The sequence below is a fragment of the Corapipo altera genome, unplaced genomic scaffold, assembly GCF_003945725.1.
Source record: "Corapipo altera isolate COAL_440 unplaced genomic scaffold, ASM394572v1 113, whole genome shotgun sequence".
NCBI lineage: Eukaryota > Metazoa > Chordata > Aves > Passeriformes > Pipridae > Corapipo > Corapipo altera.
This window is the reverse complement of record NW_020884895.1, coordinates 11111851-11123597: the sequence shown is the minus strand read 5'-3', so window position 1 is coordinate 11123597 and position 11747 is coordinate 11111851.

Genomic DNA, 11747 nt, shown 5'->3' with positions numbered 1-11747 from the left:
GAACGGGAAATCGGAACTGGGAGAGGGAACGGGAATGGGACAGGAACAGGGAAAGGACCGGGACAGAGGGAACGGGAAGGGGAATGGGGACGGGACTGAGAACCGGCTGGGGTTGTCCCGGCACCGGGAACAGCAACCGGGAACGGCAAAGGGGCCGGCGCCGTCCCGGGACCGGGACCGGGACCCACCCGGGCTGGGAAAAACCTTTAAACCAGGGAAAAACAGCGGAGCGGGAAGGACTACGGGCTACGCCGGGTTTGATGAGGGAGTGACAGGGGGCTGGGGCTGAAAGGGGCCGTTTAAGGTCAGCGCAGCCCAACCCCGCCAGGGGCGGGACAGCGCAGAGAATGTATCAAATAAACGCCGTACAGGGAGTTAACGTGGCTCGGGCCCTGCGTTCAGCGCTGCCCTGGGCCTTTGGGCGCCTGGAACACGGCTCAGGAAATCCCGGAATTCGAGTGAAAACCAAGGATTGCGGTGCAGGCCGCGCAGGAGGAGCCCGCGCCTTCCCAGGCGGGGGGCGTTCTCCAGGGAAAAGTCACCTCCTCCGGCTTCATTTATCAAGCAAGAACGCAAAAAAGAGGTCAAACAGCTCCCGCAGTTCAAGCCGCTGTAGGTAACAAATGTATAATTAAGGACTGGAGAAACGTTTCCACACGGAGCAGCCCCCCCCCCCCTTCCTCCCGGCGGGCACAGCGGCGTGCGGCAGCTGTCAGCAGGCACCGCGCGCCCGGACGGCGCCTGGGGCGGCTCAGCGCTCCCCGCCAGGCCCGGCTGTCGCGACTCTCCCCCCCGCTGTCGCGACATTCCCGCCCCTGCTGTCGCGACATCCCCGCCGCTGTCGCCGCCACGCGGGACAAACGACGGGGAAACTCCCAGCGGTTGCGTCACTTCTGGGAACGGCCGCATTACACTCGCGCCGCGCGCCCCGGATCCCTCCGCAGCCGTCACCGCACGCGCGCTGACCAGGAACTCCCGCCCCCCCCCCGCGGGCAGTGCCGGCCTCTGATTGGCTCGCGGGGTTTGAGTGGCAGGGCCGCCCCGCGGCCGCGCCCGCCATGTTGTGCGGGGAGCGGGCGGCGGCCCCGCCGCGCCCGTGTGTCCCGGCGGTGTCCCCAGGCACAGAGTTCATTGAGTGGGAAAAGAGCTCTGAGACCTTCGAGTCCACCCTGTGCCCTATCCCCACCTTTTACTCCAGCCCAGAGCACTGAGTGCCACGGCCAGGCCTTCCTTGGACTCCTCCAGGGATGGGGACTCCACCACCTCCCTGGGCAGCCCCTGCCAGGGCCTGACCACCCTTTCCAGGGAGAAATTCCTCCTGATGTCCAGCCTGACCCTCCCCTGGCACAGCTGGAGGCCGTTCTCTCTCCTCCTGTCCCTTGTTCCCTGGGAGCAGAGCCCAACTACCCCCCTGGCTCCCCCCTCCTGTCAGGGAGTTGCAGAGCCAGAAGGTCCCCCCTGAGCCTCCTTTTCTCCAGGCTGAGCCCCCCCAGCTCCCTCAGCTGCTCCTGCTGCTCCAGCCCCTTCCCAGCTCTGTTCTGTTCCCTGGACACACTGCAGCCCCTCACTGTCCTTCATGAACTGAGGAACCCAGTTCCCAGCACTGGACACCCACCCGAGGTGCCCCTCACAGTCCCCACACCGGGACAGTCCCTCTCCAGCGATAGCCAAACTGCTCCCTCATGGTCCATTGTCCCGGCAGTGACTCCCCAGAGAGCTGTGGGACTGCTATCCCAGAAAAGACACCATGACTGTGCCACAGTGGGACACCTCAGAGATAGAATCCCCCAGGATCTGCCAGAGGGGACACCTAGCTCTGACAGTTCAGTGTGTGTGCATGGATTGTCACTCAGATGGGCTCTGACCTTGGGGACACACCGAGAGCTCTGCAGGTCCAAGTGCTGCACAGGACACAGGAAAGATTGATTATTTTATTCCAGGTTGTCCAGGGTGAACAAACCTGCTGGGAACAGAGGTGTGAGGCTGCCAAACCCCCATGGACCTGGGCCAGGCTGTGGTATCATCATTAATGGAGCAGAGGGTCAGGGTGGTTCACTGCTGCCAGGTGGTTCTGCCAAGCAAGATGAAGATAAAAGCATCTGTAGAGACACAAATCCAATATTTTTAGCCTTTGTCTCCCAGCCTTCCACAGGAACAGCCGTGGTGGAGGAGGCTGAGCTGCTTCTGCGCTGTTTCTTCCTACTCATGGGATGTGGCCCCTTATTTTGTGTCATGGTTACAATGGTTAATAAACTTCCTTAGTTTTACAAACAACTCTTTTAGAAATATCACTAATCCCACAACATTTGTTTTATAGCCTTCCTTTCCATGTATAGTTTGGGGCTTGAGAGTCTGTAACCACCACCAAAACAGTGTTTTTAATGGAAATACAGCATTTAATTGGGAGCTGCTGTATGTGAAGGTTCATGAATCAGCAGGGATTCCACGTATTTGGAAGGGAACTCAGGTATATGGAAGAGCTCACCCTCTTTTCCTGGTCCTTTGCCAAACTCCCCCCTTTAGCCATGTACTGTACAATCCCTGAGATTTTAAAAATTATTTCCAACCTGTAACACCACTGGCCTTTTAGGAACCTGCACCAGCCTTTGGTGTTGTGCTAACACAGCCAAAAAAAATCCAGTGAACCCACAAGGCTGGTGCCAAACACCTCTGCAATGGCAAAAGCAATTTACAGCCCACGGAACGGACAGAAGGTTAAAGAAACAGTAGTGAAAAGGAGAGTTGGGAAAAGCTGACTCAGTTCTCCAACCCTCAGATTACCCTGAAGTGAAAATCCTGAGTTACGTGGTATTTGCAGAAGGCAAACAGCTCTTTCCATTTTCCTCCCAGTGTTGCCAGACGGGCTGGGAAGGAGGACAAACGAGTCATGGAAGCAGCAGGTGACACTCAGTGCACTGGAATTTGCCCACTTTTTTATTTCCATGCACACACCCATCATTTCTTGGGTTTGCTTTGCTCCAGTTTTCCAGGTTACGCTCTGATATTTTAAAAACCCGGAGAGAAGTGCGTTTGCTCAGCCTGCCCGACCATTCTTCCTAATTCTGGATGGTTTTATGGGTCTATTTTTGAATTCAGTGAAGTCAAGCAATGCTGTCCCCTCACAGCAGGGTCAGGTCGTGCTTCGTTGCCAGGACACTGCTGGAAAGCATCGATCAATAATTGCTGCTTGAGTCCTGAGGAGGAGCTCACGAGCCTGATTCCCTTGGAGCCCTTTGGCCTGGAATTGTACAATCCATGGAAGCTCCTTCCTTAAACCAGTTGCACACCGGTGTGATTTTGTTCTTCCAGGTGTCTCACTGCAGGCAGGGACTCCAAAGCTGAGTGATAAAACATGGAAAAAAAGGAAACACCTTGCGGAAAGGGAGTTCTGGATATCCCAGAACCTCTCTCCTAGAGAGCAGTGAGACCTCCTCAGTGCCTAAATCCTGAGGATTTTACAGGCTTGGCAGCAACTGTTTCCCAGAAGAAAATTCAAACCCAGTTTCTCAGCAAGGAAGTGCAGATTGCAACATGCAATTACCTTAACAGAAAAGAAAGGATTATTTTGGGAAAATAAGAATTTGTGATGACAGAAAAATCCGATTTCCTTGAGGAATGATGGATGTAAGAAAACAACGTGACAAGAGGCTCAGCAGGAAAATATTTTGACGTGAGCAGATATCCAAAATTTTCTGCTGTCACGTCAAATAGACCAGGCTAAGACAATGCAGAACATGCTTAGATCAATTTATTCATTAAATTCTAAAATTTCCAAAGTAAAAAAATTAGTTGAAAGTTGTTTGTTTGGTTTTTATAAAATCCATTTATAAATCCATTTTATAAAAATCACTTAGGAGATGGACTGCAGTCCTTCATGCTGAACATGATAAACTGAGAATCTGGAATTACCTGCCATGTCAGGGATAAAAATCTGCATTATTGGCTCTGACAGGACTTCTGATTGCACGTACAGGTCGAGTGCTGGGTTTGCATTGGTATAAAGGAGTTTGGTGCCAAAAACCTTGGCAGTGGGATTTATCCCAGCTGGACAAACAGGGTTTTACTCTGCCAGATTATGACTTGAGGAGAAATTCCTTGGGTACTTCTGTGAAAGATTTAGAGAGACTCCAGTTCTGGGGTCTAGAACAGCTCAGAGGGACAAGGAGGATTATTTGAAATTGTCCCCAGAGGGTGAGTTCTTCAAGCTCTTCCTCACTGGTTCTGAAAGAGAAAAGAGGAATTGAGCAGGAGTTCCACCCTGCAGTTTGCACCCTGAGTAACAGGCTGTGAAACCACGCTGGGTGGGAGTGCACTGGGCTACAAGTGCTTCTCTGTTTCGGCTCTACTGATTCTTCACCTTCCACTCCCCAAATCCCTCCCTCCCTCCCTCGGTTTCAGTGGCATTTCTCTGGCCACACTCATTTCTTATTTACTCCAGTGAAGGTACAGCTGGTGTTTGGCTTGATGCCCTTATCAAGAGAAGATTAAAACGTCCTTCCTGTATGAAAGCAAACCTGTTTTCAGTCATTCTGTCATCTAGAATGTAAAATACACTCCTGAACTGGAAGATTCATACCCTTCAAACCTCATACTCTAGATGCAATACTTCTTCCCTCTTGTTTTCTCAGTAAATCTGCATTTCTATAAGTGTTTTATAGGATTTCTCAGAAGACCTAGTGCCTAATGAAGCCTATGTCTCTCAGTTATTGCGTTTATGGAGTTGGGACTTTAAGTTTGGCATCACAACTCACACAAATTACTTCACCTTCCATCAAAGCAGTGTAAGGCTTTGGGAAAATAAGGAATACTCACTACATGAGTTTATTCTACACACTGATGTTCACCAGCTCACCTATTTGCAATGGTAATATTAATATAAATAAATATATAGTAGTTTGATGCATTTACACACTAAAGTCATTTAAGTTCAAACATGTTTTCCAGCACATATAAAGTCAGCCCTGTTTTTCTCATTGAGACACACTGGTGTGTGTCAGGAAAAAACACGTGGGATTTGATTTACTGGACCTTATCAAGTCCCACTGAGCTGCAGGTCAGTGGGAGCCCATCTCACCTTTGCTATAAATTGCTCTGAGAAACAGAAGCTGATAAATGTGTCCATCTGAGTCATGGGCAGGTTCTGAGACAGGGCAGGGCTGTGACAGCTCTGTCACCACGGGGACAGCGTGTCCTTCCCAGCCAGGACACCACCCCGGGAGCAGGGGAACCCTGACCTGGCAGCAGCACCTCGAGGGTGAAAAGGTTGTGTGTGTTTTCTGCTGTGCCTCAGGCTTGGCCCAGCACTGTTTGGTGATACCCCAAAACAGGAAGGTGTTCCATGAACAAACAGGCTGTTCCTTGTCCCTGAGGTGGCACAGCCCCCATCCCTTGGGACAGCCAGTTCCTGGAGGGTCAGTAACACTTCTGGCCAGCTCTGGGAACACACAACCAGCCTTGGTGTCATCACCACCAGCAGGTCACCACACACTTTAAATCAGATCCGTCCTGGGGGAGCTACCACAGATCTGATATTCCCATCTGGAGGTCGGAAACTGGGAAAACAGCAACTGGGAGAGGATGACTCTGAGCATAGACCAGGTTCCCCAGACTCACAGCACACCCCCTGCTTTGGTGAGAGGTTCTTACACCCTGTGCCATCGTGACCTGAGAATGTCCCTGAGTTCATCCTTCCTGTGCAGTCATGGTTCTCCCAGATCTCTCCCAGCTGGAAGCGCAGGTCAGGGTGTTACCCTGGAGTCAGTGCCAGCAGAGCTGCCAGCACTGAGGGAAGCATGGAGGGGATGGAAAAGAACAGGCTGTATCCTGCCAGGCTCACATCAGGGACAGATATAGCCCTGGTTCAGGCAGGAGGACATTTGTCACGATGGGGAGAGGCCTGAATTATTTTTAGGGCTTACATCACTGCAGCTTTGAAGGACAGAAGAAGAAAGATGAGGCTGCTTGGCTGGCCAGGGCTCACCCTGCCGTCATGGGGCAGTGACCTGGGAGCCAGGGAGGGTGTGCATGGACAAACCAGCACGGAAGAACCACCTCTGGGATCCAAGGAGTGTGTGCCAGCACGGACAAGGCACCAAGGGCAGTGTCTGGGTTGTCATTCCTGTGACACTGCAAACCTCAGCATGACACGTGCCACCCTCACCCTGCCCAGCAGGCACGGCCCGACCAGCGGTTGAGCATTTCCAAGTCAAATCTCTTAAAGATGGAACAGCTTTACCCAGGAACTTCCTAACTGTCCAGGCCATGGGGAGCCTTGTGGAGTTTCCTGCCCGCCCAGACTGTGGCAGGAACCCTGGTACAGCCACAGAGACCTTCCATCCCACATCACCTCTCTGCAGCAGGAGCTACAGGAGACTTTCCCCCTGACTGCAGCGTTCCCAGGAGCCTGGCTGGTCTCCTGGGGCTGGGGCAGCTCTGGGGGGTGTTTGTGAGCCCCAAAGAGCTCCGTGCTACAGCACTGAGGCCACAGGACCACATCCTGCTCTGGGGACAGGCTGGGGGTGGCTGTCACCTCACTGCTCTGCCAGCCAGAGGAGGAGCCCTTTGTGTATAGAAGAATAAAAAAGCTGCTTTTAAGATCAAACAAATGATTACTGCTGTCATCCAAATACTATAATGCCAGTTGGCAAAGCAAGGAGAGCACAGGGCAGAGAAATAGGAGATCTGGGGATGAGTTAGACATGTCAGCTGACCCCTTCTCTCCCTGTGGGAATTCCTGTAATGGTCTGTGAGCTGTTCAAGCATTTCTTCATAGCTTTACAAGCTTGTTCTGCTTTTAAAGCATTTTCAAGTGTCTCAACCTCAAGAGGTCTTTTATGCTGTTTTTTCCTCCCCGGGGAATGATTCAAAGCAGAAAGATCAGGTCCATCAGGTCCTTCCCTCTTCACCTCTACTCCTCTGTCAGGGACATTATTTCTCTTACAGCGTGTCAGTGAAATCTCCACCAGGCTCTGAGTCAGAGGCAAATTTCCCACAGAAAAATAGCACAACCTCTTCAGGGTTGTGTATCATGGTAACAAAAGAAAGAGGGTCAATTCAGATTGGATATTGGGAAGGAATTGTTGGCTGTGAGGTGGGGAGGCCCTGGCACAGGTTGCCCAGAGAAGCTGTGGCTGCCCCTGGATCCCTGGAAGTGTCCAAGGCCAGGTTGGACGGGGCTTGGAGCAACCTGAGATAGGGGAAGGTGTCCCTGCCCACGGCAGGGGGTGGGACTGGGTGGGCTTTAAGATCCTTCCAACCCAATTCCATGTAAAAGCTCATATTCTACCTCACAATCCAAGAATGTGAAAGAGCTTTTAATATTATATCTTGCTAATTTTTTTTTGGACAAGCTTCTCTATACTTTGGGGTGAAATATAAGCAGAAAAGTAACTCCTTTAGTAAATCACCAGCGGGTTTATTTAGATAAGACAACTGTATTCGTGGGCTTTTTTAAGTGGTTGTTTGCCATCTAGTGGGTTGATGGGATTTTGCAGAAAAGCATCAGGATGGTTATTTTTGTGTCACCCCAGGCGAGAAGGGACTCAGACACCAAGAGCAAAGGGAGAGGAAATCAAAGGGAGAATATATGGGCAAGATTTTCCTTACTGATAGAACCAACAGCAACATTAAACACCCCCAGACATTGCACTGACAGCCCACAAGCCACTTGCAAATAAAACTGGTAATTTGAATTAATTAGTTCTGGATCTCATCAATAAGTTCTCTGTCCCCATGGAACCAAGACAGAGCTGGTATTTAAACACACACAAGGTGTGCACTGCCAGGGTGTACTGGTGTGTAAATGGACACTGGGATATCAACATCCCAGAGCATTTTCAGTACTGGTTAGTGAAGGGAATTACACAAGGGAGTACAATTAATAAAAAAAACCCCTTCATGTTAATGGGTCATTTCTGAGGATGTGGAAACACATTTTGTTCAATGATTGACAGAAACAGGGATTTCTACCTTCATGAGCAAAGTCCCCCCCCTCCCCTGTGCAGTACCATATCATAGAGTAAGGCTTTTCTTTAATTCAGTTCTCATTTTGGTCAACATCATTGACTAATTCTGTCACTTATTTTTGGAACTATTCCACTGCCAGCAGAGCAATCTCTGCAAAGCCCTTTCCCAGACTCCAGGTGAAAGGAATCCTTTGTAATAAATTACTGAACAGCCTGTTTTACGGGGCCCCTTTCCCAGCAGGAGGCAGCACTTTACTACGAAACAACCCAAAACTTCACAGCGCTTGTGTTTGATACCAGGTAAAACCAACGTTGGAAGTGAATTGAACTGGAAGAAATCAAAGTAACACCCACGATCTCCTGCCTGCCTCCAGCACCTTTCCTTGGCAGAGGCTTGTGCAGAAGTGAGGGGTGGATCCTGCAGTACTAATCCTGCACCCAGGCAGGGGAGAGGGTGGGAAGAGGGGCTTCAGAGGGGCTCAACCAGCTCCAGCAAGAGGGTTGGAAGCTCAGGGATCTTTAGAAGGGAAATTCCACCTTTATCCTGGATTAGCTGCAAATAGGACTGTACCAATAGTGGATTAGGTCAGGTTCAAAATGTGTTAGTTCTGATTCTGTGGCCCTTTTGGGCCTGCAGGTATTACCAGGAGGGATGGGAGAAACACCTTTTGACCTTGACGTGCAGCAGAATAAGACTGGTGCTGATTGTACCCTCCAAACTTGCCAGACGCCTGCCTTGGCATCACAGTGTAACCCACGGGAGGGATCAGCATAATCCACTTACTCCTTTTAAGCTATTTGCATACATCACTACCAAAAGAAAATTCAGATTGCTGTAGTTATCATTTTTACTGCACTGGAACTGAATAGAAATCCTCAATGACTCAGCCAGCTGAAAACACCAGGATCTCAACCATGCACTGAGCAGCTCCGACTGTCCCGTGCCCAAAGTGCACTGAAATCACCAATTTATGATTTCAGACTCATGTATTCCACAGGTTGTGCTACCCCAAATATTTGCCCCTTCCCTCTGGTGACTCTGGAGCAGAACAAGGCCTCCCCAAAGCCCTTTGCTCCTTTGAGATAACCCACAGTGCATTCAGAGCCCACACCAGGCATTGGACACTCACCTGCTTCCCTCGTGCAGCCAGAGCTCCCACCTTTCTTGGAGCACCTGCAGGGAGATGGGGCCAGGGGTGGCACCACTTCCACAACCCCAAACAGCTGTCCTGGATCCCAGCAAACATTCCTGCTGCTCAGCATCCTGCTCCCTGCAACGGGGGGACGCTTCTTGAGGAGTCCAAGACCAAGCAGGCCCCACCATGGCTTTCTTCAGGTCCTCCTCTAACTTCCAGCAAATTCAGGAATTTATGGATCAGAGCCACCACCTTGTAGTTTGGGTGAACATTTCTGGCCTGTGAGCCTACATGGAATCTCACCACCCAGCAGCCCTGGGATAAGGAAGCCCTGAGCTACAGCCACCACATCCTCTCCAACCAGCAAATCCAGCTCACCCTCCCCATGCCACAGCTGCCCATTTTATAGCTCTTTGCCACCTGCAAATTGATGCCTAAACCCAGCAGCTGGATCTCCGTGGTCCCAGGCACTCCCCTCTCCACACCCACCTCTCCAGGAGCTGAGAAAACCTGGTTTGCTCTGTGATTAATGAGAACTTTCCAGACAGTTCTGGCCAAGTCCAGCTGACTGTTCCCCAGTGCTGTTTTTCCCCAGCCACGTCTTGGGATGCAGGGATGGTTAAGGCAGAGTGTGCTGTGTAAACTCACACAGCCCCCATAAATGAGAGGTGTTCCCAGTGGGTCCCCTCGGGGGCCTGTCAGGTTTTACCTCCCAGAACCATCTGTGAACGTTTAACGAGCTGCTGAAACCCACTGGTGGACAAAAGGCATTGCTGGCATTCTTGGGCTTCATGACAAGCTGTATTTCCTAACCCAGAATGTGATGATCCAAACAAGATGCATCCAGCCAGACCTTTCCTGAAACCACCAGGCCCAGTGGGAGGTGTGGTGGATCCAGAGCGTTTGTTGGCATTCTCTGCAGGAGAAAACTCGAGGCTCCCCAGCCTCAGGTGTGCAGGAATAACTTGGGGTGCTTGTGCCCCTGATTTACAGCGACCACAGACACGCTCATCCATCCCATCCCACTGACATCACTCCTTGTTTTCCTTTTCAGAATTCCATGAAAGTCCATGAAACTTCTTTTTTCCCTCCTTTCTCCCAAAGGGATTGGGAAAAATTTGCTTTAAAAAGGACTGGCACAGCTGCCCAGGGCAGGGGTGGAGTCCCCATCCCTGGAGGGATTCAGAAGCCGTGTGGATGTGGCACTTGGGGACACGGGTTAGTGCTGGGGAAGGGTTGGACTTGATGGCCTTAGAGGGCTTTTCCAACTTCGATGATTCTGTGATCCTGTGAAAATCTCACTATTAAAGGTTGTGTTGAGGAGGTGAAGGCCCCTCAAGTGTCACCTGCAAGGGGTGTGGGGAGAGCACAGTGAGCCCCATCCTGTACTGCTCTGACGAGATGGGCTTTAGGGTCCCTTCCATCCCAAACCACTCCAGGATTCTGTGATTCTGTGAACTGAGGCACAGTCATGGACAGCTGGAAAAACATACTCTGCTGCTGCCTGAACACCACTGGAGCAAAGGATTTTCACACTTCTGTCCTTCAAAGGAAAAACAACACCCCCGGCCAGGAATGTTTTCCCTTGGGCTGGAAGCCCCAGAGCTCAGCCAGGCAGAGACCTTTGGGAATGGGTCTGTTCTGTGACACGTGGCCTCCTCCTGTTGTTTATTCTTGAATAGGGTCATTCTAACAAAGGTTTGGAGCCCTTCACAAGGCTGTTACGTGGCAACACAAAAAATCTTTTACAAAAAATCGGTGGAAACAAAGGACCCCCTCACAGACACACATCTTTTCCATGAATAATTCCAGTAACTAGAAAACAGGGTTTTTTTTTTTTTTGCTCCTGACCTGGAGGCAGGTCCCTTCTGTGATCATGGATTTTTAATGATCTTTACCCAAGCTCTGTGCACTGAAACTGGGGTGATTTCCCTGCTGAGGAGGAGCCGGAAGGGAAGGGCAGGGGCAGAGACCAGGGGGCAAAACTTGGCTCTTAAACAGTAACTGTTGCTTAAACATATTGGTACTTTTGTCCTAACAAAGCCAAGTGATTCCAGTTTGTAGTAAAAATTGCAGTTAATTAAATTACCAGGATTATCAAAGAATCATAAAAGAGTTTGGGTTGGAAGGGACCCAAAGACCATCTCATTCCATGGGCAGGGACACCTTCCACTAGACCACGTTGCTCCAAGCCCTGTCCAGCCTGGCCCTGAACACTTCCAGGGGTGGGGAGTTTATATCCACAGAAGATGGACAGAACATTTATATTACATTTATATTATCCCCATTTGTAGGAGCAAATAAGTCTAAATCTCTTGGTCTCCTGGGGCTGTGTGAGACCTTTCAGGGCTCCCTGGTCCAGGGGGATCCCCTGGTGGAGCAGGGATTGGCTCCCATGGCATCAGTGAGCAGGATGGAGGCCCTGGATGGGACACTGGGAGCCCAGGGGGGCTGTCCAGGGACACCCATGTCCTGACACAACCAACCCCAACACAAACTGCTGTGAGAGCTCCAGCTCACTTCAGTGAAACACTCCGATGGATCAAGTCTCATTTTGCTCCTTTCTTTGCCTAATTGGACAATGGGGAGATTTATGGTATAATTGAGCCAACTCAATGGAGCTGTAATTTGACATCTAATTAATCAC